The sequence below is a fragment of the Pleurodeles waltl genome, chromosome 2_1 (genome assembly GCF_031143425.1).
Source record: "Pleurodeles waltl isolate 20211129_DDA chromosome 2_1, aPleWal1.hap1.20221129, whole genome shotgun sequence".
Taxonomy (NCBI): Eukaryota; Metazoa; Chordata; class Amphibia; order Caudata; family Salamandridae; genus Pleurodeles; species Pleurodeles waltl.
This window is the reverse complement of record NC_090438.1, coordinates 406,972,234-406,996,734: the sequence shown is the minus strand read 5'-3', so window position 1 is coordinate 406,996,734 and position 24,501 is coordinate 406,972,234.

Below are 24,501 nucleotides of genomic sequence, written 5' to 3'. Positions count from 1 at the left end.
CAGTCAGCAAGGAGGACAACTCACATTCCTGGAGGAGCATGGCTACACAAGGTACGGAGATTTTTCACCTCAAATATACCTATTGGGGATAAGGGACATGACGGGGAAGTAAGGGAGTCTTAGGAGGGGTAGCCTCCTCAACGGAGGGTCAGGTGGAAAAGGAGAGTACCACTTTTTTGCATGTAAAATACCATGCGTTCTTCACTTTGGAGTGACCACTACCTAACGTCCCTCATTCAGTCCCCTCCCTGGTGGCACCCCAATCTTACTACCCACTGTTACACTTACCTGATATATGATTCTCCTTCATTCTGAGGTATACCAACAAAAGACGTGACCTGGGAACAGCAAACCCCCACACCACACCATATAAAGGCTGAGGAACCAAAATAAAAGAAGAGAAGAAAGAAAGAACTTTAGTTAGGGACACAAGACGGTGTCTGTATTTGTGTTACAAAACAAATAAATAATTTCTATCTCACCATCCTAGACTGCATTGCCATAAATAGTCATAGTCGTAACCATCACAGTGGTGAAAACGCCAAACATTAAAAATATAAAAGCTACTAAAAGCTACTCATGAAAAAGCTAGATACATAAATGTCAATAATGACAAGTTAAAAGACACTTGACCATGTCAAACATTTTGAAAAGGGGTCAATTTAAAATGTTAACAGTGGAGCCAATAGAACCAAATTCTAGAAGCCAGTGTCATTTTTAAAATCGCCAATCATATCTTTGATAATTGAAGCCAGGAAATGATCCACTTCAGCAGGTGGTAAGGTAGCTAAATCGTTGCCAAGGAAAACCAAGGAGCACTCATTTTCCAAAGCCTGAGCTCCAGCTGAGGCAGCATCATTCTGTGTCATACCACATGTCAAGTCAAGAGCTGCATGATCCACAGAGGTGGTCATAGATGACTTCCCATAGCAAATGCGCATGTCTGGTATTGAGAACATCAATAGATCAGCGTTTAACGAAAGTAAGCGCTGCGTAAAAAGACTGCACACAATCCAAAACTGGTCTGAATGACGGGGACCAGTCGCAGTCCAGCTCTTCTAGGAGTGCTGCTCTGAAATACTGCATCATGCGTTCACGACACAGTGGCACTGGTGAAAGCATTTTCAGTCCTCCTTGTTGTGAAGGGACAGCCATTGCGAACAAAAAACAGCAGCAGCAAGAAAACCTATCATAGCCAAAGTAATTGGAAATCCCCCCAAAATACTCGAAAATATTGAGTGTATGGTTAAAGGTATTAAGCCAAATATAGAGACAAAGGTGTGAACGAAACCAGAACCAACAGCCTTAGAGAAATGCACAATCACAGTAGTACTGGATGTGTTGAATATTCGTCTCATCAGTTCACCAAAGTGCCTTGGAAAGTTTGTTCTTAAAAGGGACTGTATTTCTGCAGATGACCTCGCAACTTGAAGGGCATAGGTTTAGCCTGCTCAGCTTGCTAAAATTCACATTCGAAGTTGCAATAGGAGGCCAAATATCTGCTACTTTTGTCTGTTGTGTAGGATGAAAAAGGACATTCCAGCAACAGGTGACAATTTGGGGGACTGAAGCGGCGCAAGTTATTCTGGCTTGTATTCCATAACAGCTCTCACTGTGAAAGAGCACGTAGCTTCCATTCAAGAGAACCTGGAACGCAGATCTAATAAAGGGGACAGTAACTCCTTTTAGATAGCAGACTAAATTTGCTGCTGAAGCATTACACGCGCCGTGCAAGGACAGCTGCTTACCACCCATCAACTGGCTCACAGGAGTCTTGCATTTACTACAGCTAAGAAAGACCTCTTTCATGCCATTGAAACATTTGTACGAAAAGGGAATCTTCCACACCTCATGGATGTACTAACTCCTAACCTCTCATATCTGCCTACTGGAATGTCTTTTAAGCATGATGTAAATGGAAGTGTTGAAAAAGGCAGATTAATAACCCTGTGTATTAACCATTCGGTAGATGCTATTTCAGTCACACTAAAAGGAAACTTTTCTCATTTCACGATGTTTAACATCACATATGTTGTTTCCTTCTTAGCCATTATTTGTTGTTGTCCATTAAATTAAATGTTGAAAAATGTCCCTTGCGCTAACATATTGACAGGGGATGCCACCTGCTTTCAGTGTTTGTAGTTTACAACTTAACTGCATAATGGAACTCAGCTGACTCTGTCCACATTGTAAGGATAACATGTCGCTTCACACTATGGGGCTCATTCTGACCCCGGCGGTCTCAGACCGCCGGGGCCAGGGTCGGCGGGAGCACCGCCGACAGACCGGCGGTGCCCCGCAGGGCATTCTGACCGCGGCGCTTTGGCCGCGGTCAGTGCAGGAAAACCGGCGGTCTCCCGCCGGTTTTCCGCTGCCCGTCAGAATCCTCCAAGGCGGCGCAGCATGCTGCGCCGCCTTGGGGATTCTGACACCCCCTACCGCCATCCTGTTCCTGGCGGTTCGCCCGCCAGGAACAGGATGGCGGTAGGGGGTGTCACGGGGCCCCTGGGGGCCCCTGCAGTGCCCATGCCAATGGCATGGGCACTGCAGGGGCCCCCGTAAGAGGGCCCCGCTTGTATTTCACTGTCTGCATAGCAGACAGTGAAATACGCGACGGGTGCAGTAGCACCCGTCGCACCTTCCCACTCCGCCGGCTCGATTACGAGCCGGCTTCATGGTGGGAAGGTCGTTTTCCCCTGGGCTGGCGGGCGGCCTTTTGAAGGCCGCCCGCCAGCCCGGGGGAAAACTCAAAATACCCGCCGCGGTCTTCCGACCGCGGTACGGTATTTTGACGGCTCCCGCCGGGCACGCGGTGACCGCGCCCGGCGGGAGTCAGAATGACCCCCTATGTCTATTGCAGAAGAAACAATGTTGTTAAAAGTGTTTATGTGGTTGGACAAGGTGTTATTTCCATTATGTACAGCTAATACTTTCTGTAAGTTTTCCTGATCTATTTCCCTTAGCCGGGCAGCAGCTTCTTGTTGGGAAAGTTTCCAGATTTCATTATAAACTGCGTATAAGAAGCACTTTTTGTGTTGTGTTCTGGAGCCTAACAGGAAATCCTGCAAATCTGTATTGTTAGGCAGGAGACTGAGAGGTTCTTTAACAGCATCTAGTGAGGTGAGGTAACCATTGCTGGCACAATTTCCTTAAATTGTATGTTTTGTATGTTGTTACTATACCCAAATGTTCTGATGACACATAGCAAGGGTCTGGCCTATTTGTTCTAAAAACCCCGTAGAGTTTACAAAACGTGCATGACAACCATTGGTGTCCACTGGCCACAATAAACTACCAATCAGGATGTGAGATGTTACATGTTGGACCCACTCATCGAGCTGCTCATGAGTTGCTTTAATGTATTTTTGCCATTTGTAAAATTTAACAGGAGCAGGAATACTGGGAGCATCCACGTCCTTAATTTTTGCCAAACCTAAACAACTTGTCTGTTGTACAGTTTCATTTAAAAATATCATATAAACAGGTTTCACACATGATCTAATAGAGCTCCTTTCCCCTTATTTGCCAATTTGTTGTTTCCCACACACTTTTCAAGTCAATCGACTTCATCATATACTACAGCCTTCTATAGTCAACCGGGAAACAAAGGAATCAGTTTAAATCAAATTTGTGTCAGTTAATAAAATATGTTGATTTTCCATCACTGGCAATTTAAAATACTATGGCGGTCATTCTGACCCTGGCGGTCAAAGACCGCCAGGGCGGAGGACCGCGGGAGCACCGCCGACAGGCCGGCGGTGCTCCAATGGGGATTCCGACCGCGGCGGTAAAGCCGCGGTCGGACCGGCAACACTGGCGGGCTCCCGCCAGTGTACCGCCGCCCCATTGAATCCTCCAAGGCGGCGCAGCTTGCTGCGCCGCCGAGGGGATTCCGATCCCCCCTACCGCCATCCAGATTCCGGCGGTCCGACCGCCGGGATCCGGATGGCGGTAGGGGGGGTCGCGGGGCCCCTGGGGGCCCCTGCAGTGCCCATGCCACTGGCATGGGCATTGCAGGGGCCCCCGTAAGAGGGCCCCTAAATGTATTTCACTGTCTGCTGCGCAGACAGTGAAATACGCGACGGGTGCAACTGCACCCGTCGCACAGCTTCCACTCCGCCGGCTCGATTCCGAGCCGGCTTCATCGTGGAAGCCTCTTTCCCGCTGGGCTAGCGGGCGGCCTGAAGGCGACCGCCCGCCAGCCCAGCGGGAAAGTCAGAATTACCGCCGCGGTCTTTCGACTGCGGAACGGTAACCTGACGGCGGAACTTTGGCGGGCGGCCTCCGCCGCCCGCCAAGGTCAGAATGAGGGCCTATGTCTCAGCTTTTTTTTTCATATTGTGCACAAAAAAATGCAGATTTTTCAGAATATGTTTTGGAACTCCCCACTGGAGGAGTTGGACAGTGTTCCCACTGTGTATAGTTAAAAATAGTTTTTGGGTTACTTGTTTTTTGAATGAAATGATGTCCATGATAATTATAAGAGAACATGTCTCCAAAATTTTCTCTCGATTGATAGACATCCTCAATTTCAAATACAGTAAAATACCTGAATCAGACATCACAGAATCAACTGTTTTACATCCCAATTATAAGAAACAACTCAGGGTTTTATTACATCATTTATGGACAGTTTGAATACATAAGGAATTTGGATAACCTCGGTCTGGCCATATATATCAAATCAGAGGTCTCCAAACTTTTTAATGCCGCGCCCCCCCAGTTGAAAAATACAAATCATTGGGCCCCCCCTCAGAATTTTTCACAATTATTTTATAAACATGGCAATGTTTAAATATGTCTAAACCTATTTAAACATTGCAGTTAAGTATTGTTACCTTTTCAAAACTGCAATAACATGCTTCTGCTTAAAACAAAGGCCTGTTATCTGTATAATATTTATTTTGGCCAGAGTCTGGGGCCCCCCCTGGGATCACTTCAGGCCCCCCTAGGGGGGCCCGCCCCCAGTTTGAAGACCTCTGTATCAAATGGTAATTTAGCCCAAACTATCCCGTCAGGAATTTGTATGGCTGAAATGTTCACTAGGGACTAGTCTCTGCTGATCCTATGGGAGGAAAATATGGTTTTAGGACCTCATCCACCAGTTCAACTGCTGAGCGTTCAAGAAGGTAATGACCATGTATTGATAAGAAAAAGATGATGACAAACCCAATCCAATGAAAGAATGTGAGTACAGTTAATAGGAGCCACAGATAGTTCCATAAAAGAATGAAATAGTTAATTTTGAGCCAAGTTATCAGCTTACATGCTCTTGACAATTCTGTTGCAGAATAAGTTGGTGAGAGTCTCATTGACGTCAGCAAAGTATCCAGAAGCAGTCCTGGCAAAGATTGAAGCCGTGTTTGGAAGGGGAGAGCTGGCAGAAGTCTTCCTCTGTGGTTCATAGTAGTCTACACCATCCGTTTGTGTAGAATTTGAGTAGAACGTTGTTGACATCTCTTGTCGCAGAAGAAGTTAATGAGACTAATGAAAGACATTTTCCACCCTACCCAAGCTCAGAGAGGTGTCAGTGTTGTTGCGTAAAAACCTGTAGAGCAACATCCTGGTCTGTAGTGAGAGGAATTCGGGTACTAACACAGGAGTCCTCTAGGTCTGCTCTGCAAGGTCGGCCATATGGTGTAGCTCGACATTGTCGATGGAGAAAAAGCAGTTTTCTTTAGAACAGGCAGCGGTTGTAGAATGACAGTTCTGGTTCAGTGTATTCCCAGGACTGGAACTGCTGCACTATAGGTAGGACCAAACTCCTTTTTCACAGCAATCTTTTCATGCACTAGATTTCCAACTTTAGGAATCCAGTCAGTAGGTGTTATTGGTGCAACGTCTATTTCCAAGGTAGAAGCACTGGCAGGTACATTGTCATCACAGAACTGTTGTAAGTCCTACAAGACAGGGACACGTTCATTTATGTCAGATGGTGTATCTGTCACCTCTGCCCCAGGACCATCAAGATCTCAAACATACATTTGTGTTCTGAACAGACATTCATATGAGGTAAGCCTCCCAAAGGGGCTTCTGGGAAGGTCATTAAGTGCTCTCTGGAGTTCATACAGGTGATTAAGCAAACTATGACCCGTGCCTATGACTCTGGCTGTTAAGGATTGCTTTAAATTCCGGTTTCTTCACTCCACTATACTATTTCCTTGGGATGAGATGGAGATGAATAATACAAAGCCATGTCGTACCTGAAAGCCCTTGAGGCGAAAGCACTGCCCTGAGATGAGTGTGAAGTCGCAAATACATATGTGGCGATAAAAAAAATGCAAATATTTAATAACAGTACGAGCGTCAGACGAACATTGTGGTGTTGTAAATCAGTAGCGATTAGATTAAGCATTAGCAGAAGACATCTTGTATTTAGCAACTACTGTGAACATTTCGCGGAATCCCTTTTGTATTCATGGCAGCCATTTTCTCTGCCATGTTCTTGCCATGTGGTCTGTCCTACCTTTCTGTTAACTATTCTTGAAAATCTGTCTGGTGACAAGTTATATTTAGCATCTCCCACTTTCGCACATGCCCAGTAAGATCTGTAGCTGTTAGTAATCAGTAACAGACAGTAATGTGTCAACTAGTCCTTGAAAACTGTTAGCCCCTCCTACTTGTCACCTGTGCAATTCCATATGACCGTATATGTATGTAAGTCTTGCTTCTTTAATTGTAGCACCTTCTTTTAGCCCCTGCGTGAGTATAAAAGGACCATGCTCTCTTAGTTCAGTGTGCTACTTCAAACATTTCCGAAGGGTGCTGTTTGAACTGTAGTATCACCTCATGAGGTTCAATAAACGTTGCCTTTTATTTCAGTTTCTGTGCCAACTTCTTCCTATATGGTCTGAGGACTTTGTGCAGAGAAGGGCGAACCCCTTACACTAGTAGGACTTGCTGAGGCTTACTTCGACAGTGGCCATACCGATAGTAATCTGGAACATGATTCAACAGGACTAAGGTGTATTTGTATGCACTATCAGGTGTTAGGGGACCACAATGATCCAAGTACACACATTGTAAAGGTTTGTTGGAAATTAAGAGAGGTGTCTGCAGTGGGCATTTAATGGTGATCTCTTTTTATTTGCTGACAGATGTCACAGCAAAGGACATACTGCTTGGTCTGTTTATATAGACCTGGCCAACAGTAACATGCTTGTAACGATGATATTGTAGCTACCACACCAGCATGGGCTGATGTGACTCCCTTGTGCGCTGCTTTAATCAATTCTGGTCTTTGATCTTTGTTGGGGATCACAAGATCACCCACCCCACGTATTGTTACTAGGGCAGTATTGAGCCTTGATATTCAGTAGCAATATTTGGCAGGATATGCCTGTGGCATGGGCTTGCTATCAGCCGAAGCTTTTGCGGCAGCCAGTGTTTCATTATCCAATTTTGTCCTAGATCGAGTTATTGCAGCAACAGGGGCTGTAGCTACTGCTAATTTGGCTGGTCCATCAGCCAAAGTATTGCCAGTAACATGTATTCCAACAAGTTGATGTCCCAGTGTATGTACAACATGACATTAGGTAGTGTTTCCTTCTGGTATGCTACTTTCCCCCACAGGAGCCTGTGCTTCATTCTTGAATTTGTAATTTTGGGTCAAAAACATAGTCAACATCAGTGCTTTTGCGTTAGGAATGCCAGCTTTGGTGACAGCTAGAAGTCTCTCTTTAATGACTGCCATCTGAACAGAACTTTCTCTGTTGGAACAAAGCGTTGTTCAGCTGTGGAATAGAGATGTGATTTGTATGCGGTTGGACGGTTTCACCCTCATTGAATGTTTCACAGGTGAAACCAGTGGCACCATCAATTACTTGATGAACAAGTGTGTTTTGTTGTCCCTTGTGTGGAAATGTTTAGCTTCAAGCATGTCTTCTTGCAATGCTCTGAGAATACATGTGTGGTCAACTGCTTGAAAAGCCAGGACGTATTAAGTCATATAATGGTTTAATGCATTGTGCATAATATAGAATTATATTCTGCCAAAATGTAAAAAGTCCAACAAAGACTGGAACTTTTTGATAGTGTTTGGTAGTTGAAGTTGTGCGAATTTCTCTAAAACTTTCGGTGCTATGCTCTTGCCTTCATCTGATAATTTGTGTTGCAAAAACAGGACACTAAAGAAGGCTATTTTTGTTTTTTTTAAATTAAATTTGTAGCCTAATTCAGCAAATCCCACAACAATGCGGACAACTTGTCTTACATGTTGTATGAAGTCATCATCCATAAGGTAGATGTCATCTAAATAGGGCAACACCTCAGGGTCAATGTTGTGAAAAATAGAAGTAACACCAGCTGAAAACATTCCTGGACTGTACTTGTGCACTTGTAGGAGATGTCAAAAACATTTTGAGAGCCTAACGCGCTGAAACTTGGTCAGTCGCTACTTTCAGATGCTATCTTTTGGCAGGAAAAAACATGGGAAATATCCAAGGTTATTTTGTATTTTTGAGCACTATATTGTTTATAAGTGCTGTACCTTGTGCATTTTGTATGGCAACTGTGTGTGTATGACTGTTTAAATATCTGTAGTCTAAGACTATTCTATATGAATGGTCTGGTTAAGCTACGGGGAACAAAGGATTGTTCACTGGTGAGATACAGGGTTCGATTTCTCTCTAGTAGTCTAGCTGTGTGAGGATTTCCCTCACTGGTGCTTAAGCTTCATGCTTTATTGGATATTGGGGTTGAGGTTGGGGTTGGGGTTGGGATCTGATTGGTATTATACGATAGGGAGAACCTTTGTCCCATCCAATGTTGTGGCCACATAACACAGGTGCCTACGCTCTAGCTCAATCAGTGGTGTAAATTTCCCTGAGCTCTCTGGGAACATGGGGTGAGAAAGAGCGGTCATTTACCACTTCTCTATGGGAGATTACGGACAAATTCTGGTGGCCAATCCTTTTCGGCCAGCAAAATATCATGAATGGTAACAACTCAATCCCAAAGGATGGCGTCTCTTGTATGCTCAATGTCTTCTAATTGTACTTTTAGTTTATACACTCTATTAGGTGTGAAGACGCGCATGTCCGCAGTCTCAACTTGTAGGAAGTCATCAGTTGCTTTCACCTCCAGATGCTTTTGAAGATTCCAGCAAACTATTGTGATCTCTTCCGTGCTGTCTAGCTGGGCCAGTGCCCACTTCCTGTTCTTCAGTAAAGCTCCCATCTTGAGTGGCATTTCATATAGCAACTGCTGCCACTTTTTTCTTTTTGAATTGGGGTTTTTGTTGGGGAAGTTTCCCTTCTTTCTTATCAGAAACTTCAGACAAGCGTTGTGAGTTTTTCTCGGTTTCATATACTCAGTTCACTGCTGTGACCGCCAAGCTCTTTCACTGCATTTATCCGGTGAGTCCTGAAAGGAACGAGATTAGCATGCATCAGCATATTGGTATCTGTTAGGTGTTTTATATTATCTCTATCTCTAAGATTAAAGCGATTTTTAGGGGTCTCCGAATGCAGATTCTCTCCTTTCTTTTTTAGGTGTTTGTTTTTGTTTATTCAAGCACTTTTTTAAAACCCTCAGGTGCTTGATTGGTAGAATCTTTATTAGATTATTATTAGATTTATCCTGTAATTGTGGTTTAGCAGGTCTGGCCCTGGACTATATCGACCAATGCTATAGTAGTTCTCAGCGATAATCTGTGGCAGCTCATGTTCTTGATCCTGTACAGAAAGGTCCTGGAGCCGCATACTCACTGCTTGTGCCACAGCTTCCCCTTTAAGGTTACTTATTATAATTGGAGATACTGTGGCAAAATTGCCCATTAATTCCATCCCCAAGTCCAGAGCTGAGGCAGCCATTTTGAATTTGTTTTAACACCTCCGGAAGATTGGCAAGTGTCATTGTACCATGTGCAGTAGTATAGAGCCTACAAATTCTGTGCCACAAGTATTGCAGTTATCCACTGTGGGACCCATCCCAAATGGCAACCACATAGTGAGAATTCTATGTTTATCCTGAGGACCCATATGGGTAAAAACTGCTTGAAGCACATTTAATTTTTGAGCTGACCAAAAGGGAATATCTTCCCGTTTGGCGGGTACTTTACCCAGGATCGAATGTACATTCATAGGATTAATGCCTGGCCTGACTGCATGTGGTTGCGCTGGGGCAGCATGTGCTGTGTTAGTATTTAATCTCCGCATTACAAACTGTACTAATAGTCTATATAATGCTGTAAGCTCACCATACAAAAACGGTGAACCTCAGGTACCACCAAGGTTGCTGAATCAGGATGAGGTGTATATGTGGCCAATAAAGGCCAGATAGGACCATCATTGCTCAGAGGACCTAACCTATCATGTAATATTGTGTGTGGTAGGATGCCATTAAGCCAGTTATTATGGTCTTGATAAGACAAAGGTATCTCTAAAGATGCATAAACTATATATTGTGCAGGTATGTTAGCAGGTGTGTAGTGATGAAATGTATTAGTGTTCCCATCAACTGCTGAAAATGTGACCCAAGAATGAAATATTTCTGTTCTGTAGGCTGGATGAGCCTCAACTATAAATGTTACAGAACCCCCCTGGGCTGTGAGACCATTTGCCAGCAAATGAGCAGTGAGAGGAGGTCACATGTTTACTGCAATTATCCCCCGCTGTGGGTTCCCCATGGTGGATGTACCTGTTCAGAGATAAGGACACCAAATGGGGATTGATCCTTTTAAGGTTCAAACTCTCACCATAGGTACTACCTTCCTAGCTGAGGAGAAAATCCTCAATACCACGGACAGCTCTGTGTTAGACTTTTCATCCTTGGCGTGGTCTCCCTTAACCTTTTGCCTCTGTTCCCCAGGCTGTTGATGTGTGCTGGACTCTGATTTTACTGTTTTTGTTACTCTGAGCACTTTACCACTGCTAACCAGTGCTAAAGTGCAAGTGCTCCTGTTTAAAATGTGTACGTAATTGGTTTTCCATGATTGGCATATTTGTTTTACCATTAAGTCCCTAGTAAAGTGCACTAGAGGTGCCCAGGGCCTGTAAATCAAATGTTACTAGTGGGCCTGCAGCACTGGTTGTGCCACCCACACAAGTAACCCTGTAATCATGTCTCAGACCTGGCACTGCAGTGTCTGTGTGTATTTTTACACTGTAAATTCGACTTGCAAGTGTACCCACTTGCCAGGCCTAAACCTTCCCTTTTCTTACATGTAAGGCACCCCTAAGGTAGGCCCGAGGTAGCCCCAAGGGCAGGGTGCAGTGTATGGATAAGGTAGGACATATAGTAATGTGGTTTATGTGTCCTGACAGTGAAATACGGCCAACTTCGTTTTTCACTGTTGCAAGGCCTGTCTCTCTCATAGGATAATATGGGGGCTACCTTTAAATATGATTAAAGTGTAGATTCCCCTAGAGAGTAGATGGACATGTGGAGTTTGGGGTCCCTGAACTCACAATTTAAAAATACATCTTTTAGTAAAGTTGATTTTAAGATTGTGCGTTTGAAAATGCCACTTTTAGAAAGTGAGCATTTTCTTGCTTAAACCATTCTGTGACTCTACCTTGTTTGTGGATTCCCTGTCTGGGTCAGTTTAAGAGTTGGGTTGTTTTTCACCTAGCACTAGACAGTGGCACAAAGGGAGCTGGGGTGTAACCTGCATTTCCTGATTTGCCATCTCTGCTAGGAGGGAGGGGTGGAGTGGTCACTCTCATCTGAAAGGACTGTGCCTGCCTCTGACAATGCAGACTCCAACCCCCTGGTGTGTGTCTGAGGCCTTGCCTGGGCAAGGCAGGATTTCACAAGTAGGTGTGAATCCCCTTTGAAGAAAGGTGACTTCAAAGACTAAAATGGGTATAAGAAGGGCACCCAAATCTACAGACTTTAGAAACACTTCTGGAACCAAGAGGAACCTCTGCCTGGAGAAGAGCTGATAGCTGAGGAAGAAGTGCTGCCCTGCCTGTGACTGTGCTTTGTGGAGCTTTCCTGCAGTGCTGATTCTGCCAGAGTAAGAGGGCAAAGACTGGACTTTGTGTGCCTTCCATCTTGTGAAGAAATCTCCAAGGGCTTGAGTTAGAGATTGCCTCCTGTTGTTTGAAGTCTCTGGGACAGCAAAGACTTCTCTCTGCCAGCACCTGGAGTCTCTGGAGAGACTCCTGCTCTGACAAGTGGTGCCCTATCCAGTCCCTGGGCCCTTGAAAGGAAAGCTGGTGGAAATCCAAGGAAATCGACTTCGGATGACTCCGGACCGACGCCGCTGCTGAATCCGGTGCCGCCGCCTGCACCCGACACCGTAACCTTCGCTGGAACGCAACGCTCTTCGCAGGCCCAACGCCGCTGCAGCCCCGCTGAAGTCCGCGACTCAGTGGAAGTCGCCACACCACGTTGTGACCGACGCCACTCCAAGTGCGCGGATTCAACGTTTCGCAGAGACGCCGCGATCCCCGACTTCGCGCATCGGCTTGTTTTCACTCTTCACCAAATGTACTGTACTTGGGGGTCTACGCGACTCCGTGTCCGGCGCCGCTGGTGTCGGCTTGTTGGGAACGACTCCGTCATGACGCCGTGTTAACACCTCATCGAAGCATTTTTGTTTCTAAACGCTATTTTTGAGTTTAATCTCTAAAACTTCATAACTTGACTTGTGTATGTCGGATGTTTGCCATTTTGGTCTTGTTTTGTTTAGATAAACATTTCCTATTTTTCTTAACCTGTGTTGTGTCATTTTGTAGTGTTTTCATTGAGTTACTGTGTGTGTTGGTACAAATACTTTACACCTAGCACTTTGAAGTTAAGCCTACTGCTCTGCCAAGCTACCAAGGGGGTAAGCAGGGGTTATCTGAGGGTGATTCTCTTTTACCCTGACTAGAGTGAGGGTCCTTGCTTGAACAGGGGGTAACCTGACTGTCAACCAAAGACCCCATTTCTAACACTCTGTATATAGTATTGAGGTGCCTTTAGCACATAGTGAGACAGAAATACTCAGGAGTATCCGAAAATTAGTTCCCTGACCAAACGTTGGTCGGAGACATGGCGCGCAGGCTCTCATTATCCTAATGAGGCTGCTGGATTCGGAAGGTGGAATCACCTGAATTGTGGGGAACTGAGTCCAAATCCACACCATGTGACAACTGTCAGCCTAATCTGGGTTTCCGGCTAACTAGCAGTGCCCCACTTCTTCCCAAGAGTAGGGGTGATTGTGGCAACCGGGCACATGACAAGATTGTCTTCTCAGGGGAAATTGTGGTGCATCAGATTTCCTCCTTTTCTCTCAGTTACATTAGTCTCACATGTGCAAGGACAAACAGAGGCAGAGAATGATTCAATAAAGTTTATTGAATTAGCTGTATCTTACATAAAATGGCATGAATTGCAATGATTAGGATGATAAAACACGCTTAAAGCAAAATGGTGATGAGAAGAGTAAAGCACAGAAGAAGTCCCCCCATAATGTCACTAGGCGTAATATACGTGTTTTCTACCTAAGCTTTGTTGGAGTACAGAGTAATAAGCCCTAATCTGCCCTATCGGTTTCACCCCTGGGGAGAAATAATCCTCTATACCTGAGCAAAGGAAGCCTGTTGTCTAGAAAGACAAAATCTCCATGGAGGTCAGGGATCTAAGCAAACAGCTGAAGCAGAGGCAATCAGCAATCAGCATGCAGTTGTGGTCGTCTGGCTGGAATCTCCTCTTAATGTGTGTGGGACAGAGAAGTGTTTTTATAATAAAACAGCTGATGTTCTGAGAAAATTTCCCCACATCAGAATGTGTATGTTTCTCTGAATGTCGGAGACACACTGTACCACTTTGCCGGCAACTCTATCTCACTGCAGCCTTGAGGAAAGCACAAAGAGAAAAGAACGTCTTGCTAGAAACATAATGCTTTTCTAGGCGAAGAAACAACTAGATAAAGAAAATAAAACAACACCGCAAATGTGGCCTATGCTAAAATAATAAAATGAAGCTGAGTAAAATGTAACTGAGCCAAAGTGCACAAACTGCAGGCCTAGTTGCTAAAATAACGTGCTTAAAAAACAGGGCTAAAATAGCTATGCAACACCTTAATACACATCTACATATAGAAACAACAGACACTACAACTATACAAAAACTGCCTACAAATATAATCCTAAACAAATATATCTAATCGTTGGATTTTTTTTAAATTTTGTATTTTTGTGTTCTTTTTTTCCTTTAAAACACATATACAAAACATCAACCTCCACCAAGAAAAAACCCTAAGCACATCTACCCACAAAAAATTGCCATAACCTCAAATAAAACCTTACAACTACTATACCTATATGATATCTGCAATAACTAACCCTAAAGTGAGTTATAAAAACATTACTTCCTAAAAACAACTATATACATGAGGAAGGGCAGAAAGGATCTCTTTGGCTCATTGGGTGGGTAGTCTATTCACAGACTGGCGCAGATCCTGGAGGAGTCAAATTACTGTGTCCAGCCTGTACTCCAGGCCAGCGACTGTTCAAAAGAAGCTGCTCAAAGGAGCTAACCACTCCTGTGGCATGAGTCTGGGGTAGTGCTGGTCCTGTGGGCCAGCTGGTACAGATGATGGCAGCAGGTTTTGCAGAACCAACCTGGTCTTCAGTGACATCCTGGGCTTTGGTAGGTTTGTTCAGTTTTCGTGGTCCCTGTGGTGTGATGCGATATTTCCACAATGCCCTCTCCTCAACAAACTGCTTCCCCATTGCCGTATGAGATTCAGCAATGAGCCAGATGTGGTGGTAACATCCTGCATGGCTGCAGTGCACCTTCTTCTGCCCCAGGATCACGTTGTCTGTTTCAGCAGAATGAAAAACTGTCAGACAAAGGGTAACTAGGAACTGGTTCAATCATCATGATACATAATTTCAGTTTCAAACATCACATGTTGCATTTCCTAAACCCTAAAATGATCTTCAAAGCTAAAGTGAGCATACATTTACCTAATAGTTATCATCTTCAAATTTATTAAGGCCAAAGTACCAAGGCTTAGCAAATGTTGGCCAATGCAGTTGTTCCATCTTGGCACATCTAGGTATGACCATGTCAGTAGACAGTATGCTTAGAAACAATGTTGTTGTGTACCTATGTTTTGGTACACATGTCATAATTACTGATCATTAGTGTCCCTTCTGAATCCTGCAATGTCCTTGATTCCATTGGCATTAGCCAAAGTAAGATGAGCAATGTCTGCAGAGTACATGTTTAATATCACAATATAAGGTTCCTAATATGGCAAGGACACATATCTGGACACTTCTACATAGACTTAAGATGTGACAGGTATTAGACCTAAGAATGGAGGGTGGATACCTAGCTCTCATCACACAGAGATGTATGAAACATCTCCTATTTGAACTGATGTACGTCTATGGTGGACCATGCCACGGCTCATTACATGGAGCCAATGTATCAGCATGTGTGCCACTTCACAGCCTAGTGTTTATCCCTACATGTCAGATATTAATGTTACCTTGCTGCACATCAGAACTCAGCATATCCATGTAATGGGCGTGTGCACGCCTGATCTACCCCACGTATATTGTGATGTAAATAGCAATTGCTGTCCAAAGTGTGATCCTGTTTGTGATAAATGTTGAAGACTATCATGGGCAACACAATCTGAAGGCAGATTGGGCAATGGCATGTTGGATGACTATGCTGTGCAGACATGCCTCCAGTCAAATAACGCTTGGCATTTCTCTTAAGAAGACAGAGCAAAGGTATGTTTTTCGATCAACCATAGAATAAAATGGGTGAGGCCTTTAAATGCATTACCATTTGTGGGATGTGACATGTAGGTTTCCTACACTTAGGGGCCTATTTAGAAGCCGTTCTGTCCCAGTGGAATGCCACTTTTAGTAATGGTCCTGTGGCGCACACAGCAGGACCATATTCACAAGCCCATGTAAAGCCACCCTGTCTGGCTTTTCATATCCTTGCACATGTGGCCATTAGTCTTTTTGTCTTTACTGTGGTGTGATTCCTCACTTACTGTGTGGACTAGCCATACAAATCGGACAGAGAATGCAATGTGAGCAACTACAGTAGAATTGTGCATCAGACATGCATTTGGAAGGTTTACCACCCCCAGCCATAGTCACCTTTGAATCCACTACCACAAATGCTCACAGACTATGGTATTTTGGTTATGGCTCCTCTGTCAGCTCATCTATCATGTGGTCCATCAGAGATTGGCAATATAGTCATATACATTTGCCAGATGTGACTGCACATGCTACAATTACAATCTAAAAATGGAAAACACCTCAGTTGAATGTCTTTGTGTAGGAAAGTGTCCCTTTCAGTACAAAAACATTTAGGTCAACAATGCATACACACCTGCACCATGGGGCAAGAGTGCATGTGTTTGCTAATGACTCCAATTAGGGCACCTGTGTAGGCATAAATCAATAGAATGCCCCATATGTCATGACTTCAGACCAATTCAGCACTTTCATTTGGATGCTGGCCAGCACAGCCAGAAGTCGTGTTGAACTGCCCTGTACCGTAAATTGCCAATGGTGCTCCCATAAACTTATGTTCTGTAATGCTTAGTTACAACAGTACCTGCCAAATGCTTGTGGTGCAAGAAGCACCTCTGAAGCTGCTCTGCACTACCTGGGTTATATTAGAGAAGTAGGCAAGGGGTGTTACAGGCATGTACAACTGCATTATGCTTGCCTGGGGCCACAGACACTTGTGTGGGCCTTTCTGAGGCACTCATAACACTGAGGCACATATAGCACCAGCGCTATCACTACAGCATGTTACCTCATTTGCATGGGGGAGTGGCCACATGCAAATGAGGGATTCCCTTTGTCTTGGTGTTTGCGCTATATATTAAACGAAGGCACACAGGCAAATATGCTGTCAGGAGGCGCAATGACACTGCATCCCCTAAAAGGAGGTGCACTGTCAGTGTGCACCCTGATGGTAGCCCTTTGGAGGGGGTCAAGAGGGTATTCTGGACCCACCTGACATACCCTTGCAGGCGGGTGAAGTCACTCACTGCAAATTTATTTTATTTGATGCAATAGTGCAACTGTGTGTTTTACAGTGTAGTTTGTGTTGAAATGCATGTAAACAAGTAAATAAATCACTGCATTGCATAGGACTATTGGAGGGGACCTGCTTGAAGTATAGGAGTGTGTTTCATGTACATGTTGGGAGTGCACATGTATGTGACTAACTGCATCACTGCTGACTACCTGTAGTGGACATTTTTTCAACCAGCTTACACGAGGCACATTCTGCACTAACTCTGAAAATGCACACAATTTATATTTTGCACTAAGCCCAGGTTTGGGACAGAGTTGCATTTCCCCAGTAGCTGCACATTGAAGTGTTACAATGAACAATTTTTCAGAACAGCTCCATGTTGCACTGTACATGCCAAACCGAGCTGCCATTTCTTGGGCTATCACATACCCCCATGCTGAGGAATCATTGACGCTATGCAGTGAAGCAAGGCAAACTGATGCACTACGTTTTGTGGTATGGAGAGGCCACAAATCCAGCCGGAACAAAAAGAGATAGCAGTTTTCATGGGTCTCCTTAAGCTGAAGCAGTACACACAGTCTATGACCAATACACAAATACTTGCAGCATGGTGCAAGGGTGTTTGTGTTGTTTGTAACATTATTTATGTTAAAGAGGGAACTCCTTCCTGCACAAAATACAACAAATTAAGTTTTGTTCCTTTTACCTATGTGTACTTCCAAATACCACACACATGGAAACAGTGAAAGACAATGTCACAGACATATTTCTCCTATGGTCACACCATCCTACACGGGTGTTGGTAAAGTTTCAATCCCTGGGTTATATACCTTATCTAATCAGCTATTGCCTGCATGACAATGGCCATGTTTCCCATATGGAACGCCTTCCAGAATGAGATGAAATGCAGTGCATCACTTGACACTGATTCATATACATTTATTTTAGGCACACACAAGGGGTGACAAAAAATGGTAGGTGACTGAAGCAGGAATTTTCAACATTTCTTGACATTATGCTGTTCATATAGAAGGATTCAGCTCCACAGAACACTTCCTTTCCTGAATGTTGTGGTGCACCAAATTCTCATTCATACTGTTTGTGCAATGCAAAGCAAGCATGCATAGCTGTGCATGACGTCAGGATCCTTCGGTAAGTCAAGGAAGTGTGCGGCACAGCATAGCTTGACTCGGTATCGAGGAGGTGTGGAATGTGAGTTGCAGTAGGGGTTCATAATAAAGACCCATGGAGTTTGACACTGACCCGGGTTCTTATGCTGAAATGTACCTGGTGCAGGAGTGAACCTTTACATGTCCCCAAAAGAGGTGTAACAAGGTGTCAACATCAGGACAGTGCGCGTTCTACGGGCGACATAAATGCAAAAACCCAGTTCTTATGCAGGGTCATAATTCATGCATTGTGTTTCTATGCAGTATGTTAACCTTTTGCATTGCAGAACTTTTACCTCGAAAAGCCATTAATGCTGTTTGTAATGTATTGTTCATTTGCAAGGCTTTGCTGAAGGCTTACAGGGTGTGGTTAGGGAGTGGTCCTTATTCTAAGACTTTCTAGAAGCCTTTCCTGCAGCATGGCTGGGTGTGGCTCGTGGGTGGGGCTTGGCTCTATTTAAGGGAGCCTGCCCAGCTCCACGTTCTCACTATTCAGAGGTCCCGGTGCAGAGCAGCAGCATTTTCCTGAGCTCCCGTTCCAGAGGCCTACCTAGGCATCTCCAGGCCTGCCCTAATTTCCTTAGTGATCCTCAAGCAGGGCGGTAAGGCGGAGGTCGGGTTAGGCCCCCGACTCCGTTTTCAGTGACATTTGAGTTTTGGGCCTAATTCTGAAATCGCGTGTGCAATTGTTTTTCCTGGCATTTAAACTTGGCTTTCAGGTCGGTAGTGTGTGCGATAATTTCATGGCATTTGCATTCTGATGTTAGAATCGGCAACAGTGTGCGCGATTCATTCCTGGCACTAAACACTTGGCATTCAGGTCGGCAGTGTGCGCGATCATTTCATGGCATTTGTATTGTGATGTTCAAACCGGCAACAGTGTGCGCGATTCGTTACTGGCATTAAACTCTTGGCATTTAGATCGGCAGGTTGTGCGATCATTTTCTGGCATTTGCATTGTGATGTTCAGATCGGCAACAGTGTGCGTGATTCATTCCAGACATTAAAACTCTTGCCATTCAGATTGGCAGTGTGCACGATCATTTCATGACATTTGCATCTTGATGTTCGAATTGGCAACAGTGTGCGCGATTCATTCCTGACATTGAAACCCTGGCATTCAGATCAGCAGGTTGCGCGATCATTTCATGGCTTTTGAATATTGACACTTGAATCGGCAACAGTGGGCACAATTCATTCCTAGCATTTAACTCCTGAAGTACAGATCGGCAGATCGGCAAAGTGCGCAATCATTTCTAGATCTTGAAATCTTTGATGTACAGTTTGGTTATTAATGTGCATAATAATTCCTGAACAATTGAAACTTAAGACTCTTAGACAGAGAGTGACGTTGTAGTGTTATTCATGATTCTAGTACAGTTCTTTCATGAAGGAAAAACCATGTGTTCTTTGATCTTTGTTATAATGCAGTGACTATTCTAAGAACCAAATGGAGAGTGTTTAATATTCAAAGTGTGAGATGTTAACTCTGGAATGCTCATATGACAGTTTGCCTAATTCTTCTTGATTTCCAGGTACCCAGATTAATGAGGCCTAGTTATAGTGAAACTCTAGGCCATTCAAGTTCTCAGTATAATGTTATTTGAAAACAAAGCTTATTGAAAGTCATTGTGTTTAATCTTGCAATTGTGTTGTTTAACTCTTGCTTCCACAGGTCTCCTTCCTGCTGTTCCCAACTCAAAACCCATTGCCCCACTTGCCCATTCTTTAACTCTGTGATGTAATATTTAGTGGTGTTTGGAGCTGCCAAGAGGTGGACATGTTGGGAACATGCCCAAGCCCGCAGATCTGGTCTCCCTTACACAAAGTGACTATTAGTAACACATGCTTGTCTTGTAAGTTTCCATCAGCACACATGGTATATGCCAAACAAAACAATGTATGGTTTACTTACATGAAGCTGCATAGGTGACTTTGATAGAAGTTGATGTCTGATTTAATGAAGGCATAAGCCTTTTTTTGCTACTCCATGTTTTATTTCTAAAACTTACTTTACTTATCCTGGATATTCATGTGGGTTGGCTGCTAAAACACCCTGCAAGTCACATAGCACACACATGGCACAGCGTAGATCAAGGCAGCCTATTAATGTGAGACCACAAATTTTAATCCTCCTAGTTTGCGCTAGGTTCTCAATATGGCCACATTGGATAAGTTAGTTAAGGTTATTTACGCAGCTCCAATCAGATGTAGTAGCATCTAAAGACATAGCGACCGGCTTAGCTGAAAGAGTGAGTCAGTTACAAGACAGAGTAGAAAAGAAAGAGCAATGTCCTCTGGGTGCGGGTTGGCTTGGTCCTCCTCCTCAATGTTCAGGAGTTAATCCTCCAACTAACATTTCCCTCAACATTCCCTCAGCCATTCTTCTGGCTCCTCCAGAATGGTTTTCTGGTGATCCTCTGATAGGGCAATCCTTTTTGACTCAAGTAGAATTACATTTTACCTGTCTACCAAACACTTTCCCTGATGCCCAATCCAGGGAGGCCTTCCTGCTATCTTATCTGACTGGAGACGCGGCCACCTGGGCAATTCCTCTTGTGCGTAAGGACAGTCCCCTGCTTTGTAATTGGAGAAACTTTGTCCGTGAATTTGAAAGAGTGTTTGATCGAAGAACAGTGACTCTAGTAGCACCGAGAACTGTTAGAATTGCGACAAGGCAATAAAGGCTTAGGTGGTCATTACAACCCTGGCGGTCGGTGTTAAAGCAGCGGTAAGACCGCCAACAGGCCGGCGGTAAAAGTTTTGCAATTATGACCGTGGCGGAAACCGCCAACCAAGACAGCCACTTTAACACTCCGACCGCCACGGCGGTACAAACAAACAGCGCAGCGGTCACCACCAACAGACAGGCGGGAGACAAAGTACCGCCCACAGTATCACAACCTACCAATCCGCCACCTTTTCCGGGGCGGATTCACTGCAGAAAAAAAACACAGCGGAAACAGGATTCCTAAGGGAAAACGCTCACCTCTACACACCCCACGAGGAACGAGGACACCATGGATCCGGAACTCCAAATTCTCCCTGCGATAGTCTTCCTGCTCCTCTACCAGGAGCACGAACGCCGGCGGCGAAGACCACGGTGAGTCCTGCACCTATGACACAGGGGAGGGGTGAGGGAAAAAACAGGGACACACACACGCAACACCCCCACCCTCAACCACTACAACACACACTAATACATATTGATACATCACAGTTACACCCCCCAAACCCTCCGGAAGAAAGCAAAGACCAAAGAAAATGAGTGTAACCATTGTAATATATTAAAAGCAAGTAGGCAAAAATATATATGTACACCATTAACTAAATATACACCAAGCATAGTAGTCCAGGTAGTGCTCCAATGAAGTCCGTGGAACACTGGGCCCACACGGTATGGCGAGGCCCACACACGATTTCCGACCATGATGGAGAGAACACTGCAGGGGCATCAGAGAGCAGCAAAACAGGTACCTCAGGGGGAGGGAAAGGGGGGCACCTCAGCCGGTTGAGTGCACAATGCCAAATCCATGAGGGGGCCACATGCCCACTGTTCAATCCTGGGGAGTGCAAAGCCACAGTCTCTCAAGTCTATACAGTGGGTGGGTTGCCCACTGTTCAATCCTGGGGAGTGCAAAGCCACAAAGCAACAGTCTCTCAAGTCTCTACAGTGGGTGGGTTGCCCACTGTTCAATCCTGGAGAGTGCAAAGCCACAGTCCCTCAAGTATCTACAGTGGGTGGGTTGCCCACTGTTCCATCCTGGGGAGTGCAAAACCACAGTCTCTCAAGTCTATACAGTGGGTGGGTTGCCCACTGTTCAATCCTGGGGAGTGAAAAGCCACAGTCTTTGAAGTCTCTACAGTGGGTGGGTTGCCCACTGTTCAATCATGGGGAGTGCAAAGCCACAGTCTCTCAAGTCTCTACAGTGGGTGGGTTGCCCACTGTTCAATCCTGGGGAGTTCAAAGCCACAGTCTCTCAAGTCTCTACAGTGGGTGGATTGACCACTGTTCAATCCTGGGGAGTGCAAAGCCACAGTCTCACAAGTGGATAACAGTCTCCACTGGTTCTGGAGGGGGCATGGTGCCCAGAGTGCTTCATCCTGCTAAGGACAGAGGTAGTGGATGGATCTATCCACTGGTTCTGGAGGGGCATGGTGCCCAGAGTGCTTCATCCTGCTGAGGACAGAGGTAGTGGATGTATCTCTCCACTGGTTCTGGAGGGGGCATGGTGCCCAGAGTGCTTCATCCTGCTAAGGACAGAGGTAGTGGATGGATCTCTCCACTGGTTCTGGAGGGGGCATGGTGCCCAGAGTGCTTCATCCTGCTAAGGACAGAGGTATTGGATGGATCTCTCCACTGGTTCTGGAGGGGGCATGGTGCCCAGAGTGCTTCATCCTGCCCGTGACGGACTCAGTACCCTTGGCGCTCATGGGCCAGCGTTGCTTGAGACGGCGGTGCCCTGTTCAGCGGTGCTGGAGACGGCGGTGCCCAGTTCAGTGGTGCCTTAGACGGCGGTGCCCTGTTCAGCGGTGCTTGAGACGGCGGTGCCCAGTTCAACGGTGCTTGAGACGGTGTTGCCCTGTTCAGCGGTGCTTGAGACGGCGGTGCCCAGTTCAGCGGTGCTTGGAGCGGCGGGCTCCTTTGCAGTGACTCAGCTGCTGGCGGTCCTTCATGGCCCAGCGGGGCTTGTGCTGGCTGTCCTCTCTGGGCCAGCAGGGCTTGTGCTGGTGGTCCTTCATGGCCCAGCGGGGCTTGTGCTGGCGGTCCTTCATGGCCCAGCAGGGCTTGTGCTGGCGATCCTCTCTGGCCCAGCGGGGATGATGGTGGTCGCCTCCTGGGCAGCAGGGCTGGTGGCGGTGGCCTCCTGGGCAGCAGGGCTGGTGCTGGTGGTGGCCTCCTGGGCAGCTGGGCTGGTGGCGGTGGCCTCCTGGGCAGCAGGGCTGGTGCTGGCATTGGCCTCCTGAGCAGCAGGGCTGGTGGCCTCCTGGGCAGCTGGGCTGGTGCTGGTCTCCCGGGCAGCTGGGCTGGTGGCGGTGTCATCCTCGGCAGCAGGGCTCATGCTGGCGGTGGGCTCCTGGGCAGCGGGGATGATGGCGGTCTTCTCCGCCATGCTGCTCTCCCCAGACTTGCTGAGTTTCTTGTGCCCCTTCCCCACCTTGGAAGGTGTCGCACCTGACTCCACACTCCCACCTGTACCCCTGGGAGCGGCTTTGGTGGCTGGAGTCTTCCCCCTCTCCTCCTGGGCACTGGCCAACTTCTGATGCTTGACAGGTGGGTGACTGTCTGTGCTGTGGCTCCGTGCCACACTGGCTTCCATGGTGGCCGGTGCACTCCAGATTCCGGTGACTACAGGCACCACTGGACCCGGAGATGTTGTGGCTGAGGTGCTAGTTCGGGACCTAGGAGATGGACGGGGTGGGGGAGGTGTGGGAAAGAGGTCAAGGTTGGACAGGAAAAGTTTTTGGGAGACGCTGGGACGGGTAGCTGGAGGGCATTTGGGAGTGGAGGAAGAGGTTGTGGTTGTAGGAGGTGTTCGTTTCCTGATTTTGGGTGAAGGTGCATGCGCTGGAGGCTGTTGTGAGGTGGATGGCTGTTGGGTGGGTGTGTGCATGCGTTTGTGTATCTTGAGAGACACACTGGGAGAGGACACAGGGGACGTGTGAATGGTAGTGGGGGTGGTGAGGGCATGTGAGCGGGGTGTGCTGGTGGGAGTGCTGGTGGGTGTGCTGGTGATGGACGTAGTGGCTGTAGAGGTAGTGCATGCAGGTGTGAGTGTAGACGAGACTGGGAGGGAGGAGGGAGACGAGGAGGAGGGGGACACAGTGGAGGCAGTGGATGTTGGTGTGTCTGCATGTGTCTGATGCTTGAGTGAGTGCCTGTGGGATGTGTGGTGCTTATGTTTGCCTGAGCTTCCCTTGTGTGTTGACGTGTGTGCATGCTGGTCTAGAGGTGTGCCTGGGATAGGCTGGGGTACAGGGGATAGGGTCTGGGTGGAGGAAGTTGGAGGGGGGAGGCTAGAGACAGGGACAATGGCTGCCATCAGTGCTGAGGCCAGAGTCTGAAAAGCTCGCTAAAGGGCCGCCTGACCAGAATGAATGCCCTCCAGGAATGCATTTGTTTGTTGCAACTGCCTTTCTACACTCGTGATGGCATTCAAAATGGTAGACTGCCCAACAGTGAGGGACCTGAGGAGGTCAAAGGCCTCCTCACTGAGGGCAGCAGGGGTGACTAGGGCAGGGCCTGAGGTGCCTGGGGCGAAGGTGATGCCCTCCCTCCTGGGTGAGTGGGCACGGGGCAAAGGCTGAGGGGCTGCTGGGAGGGCGGTGCTGGAAGGCGGGGTGGTGGCTGTACCTGTAGATAGGGGGG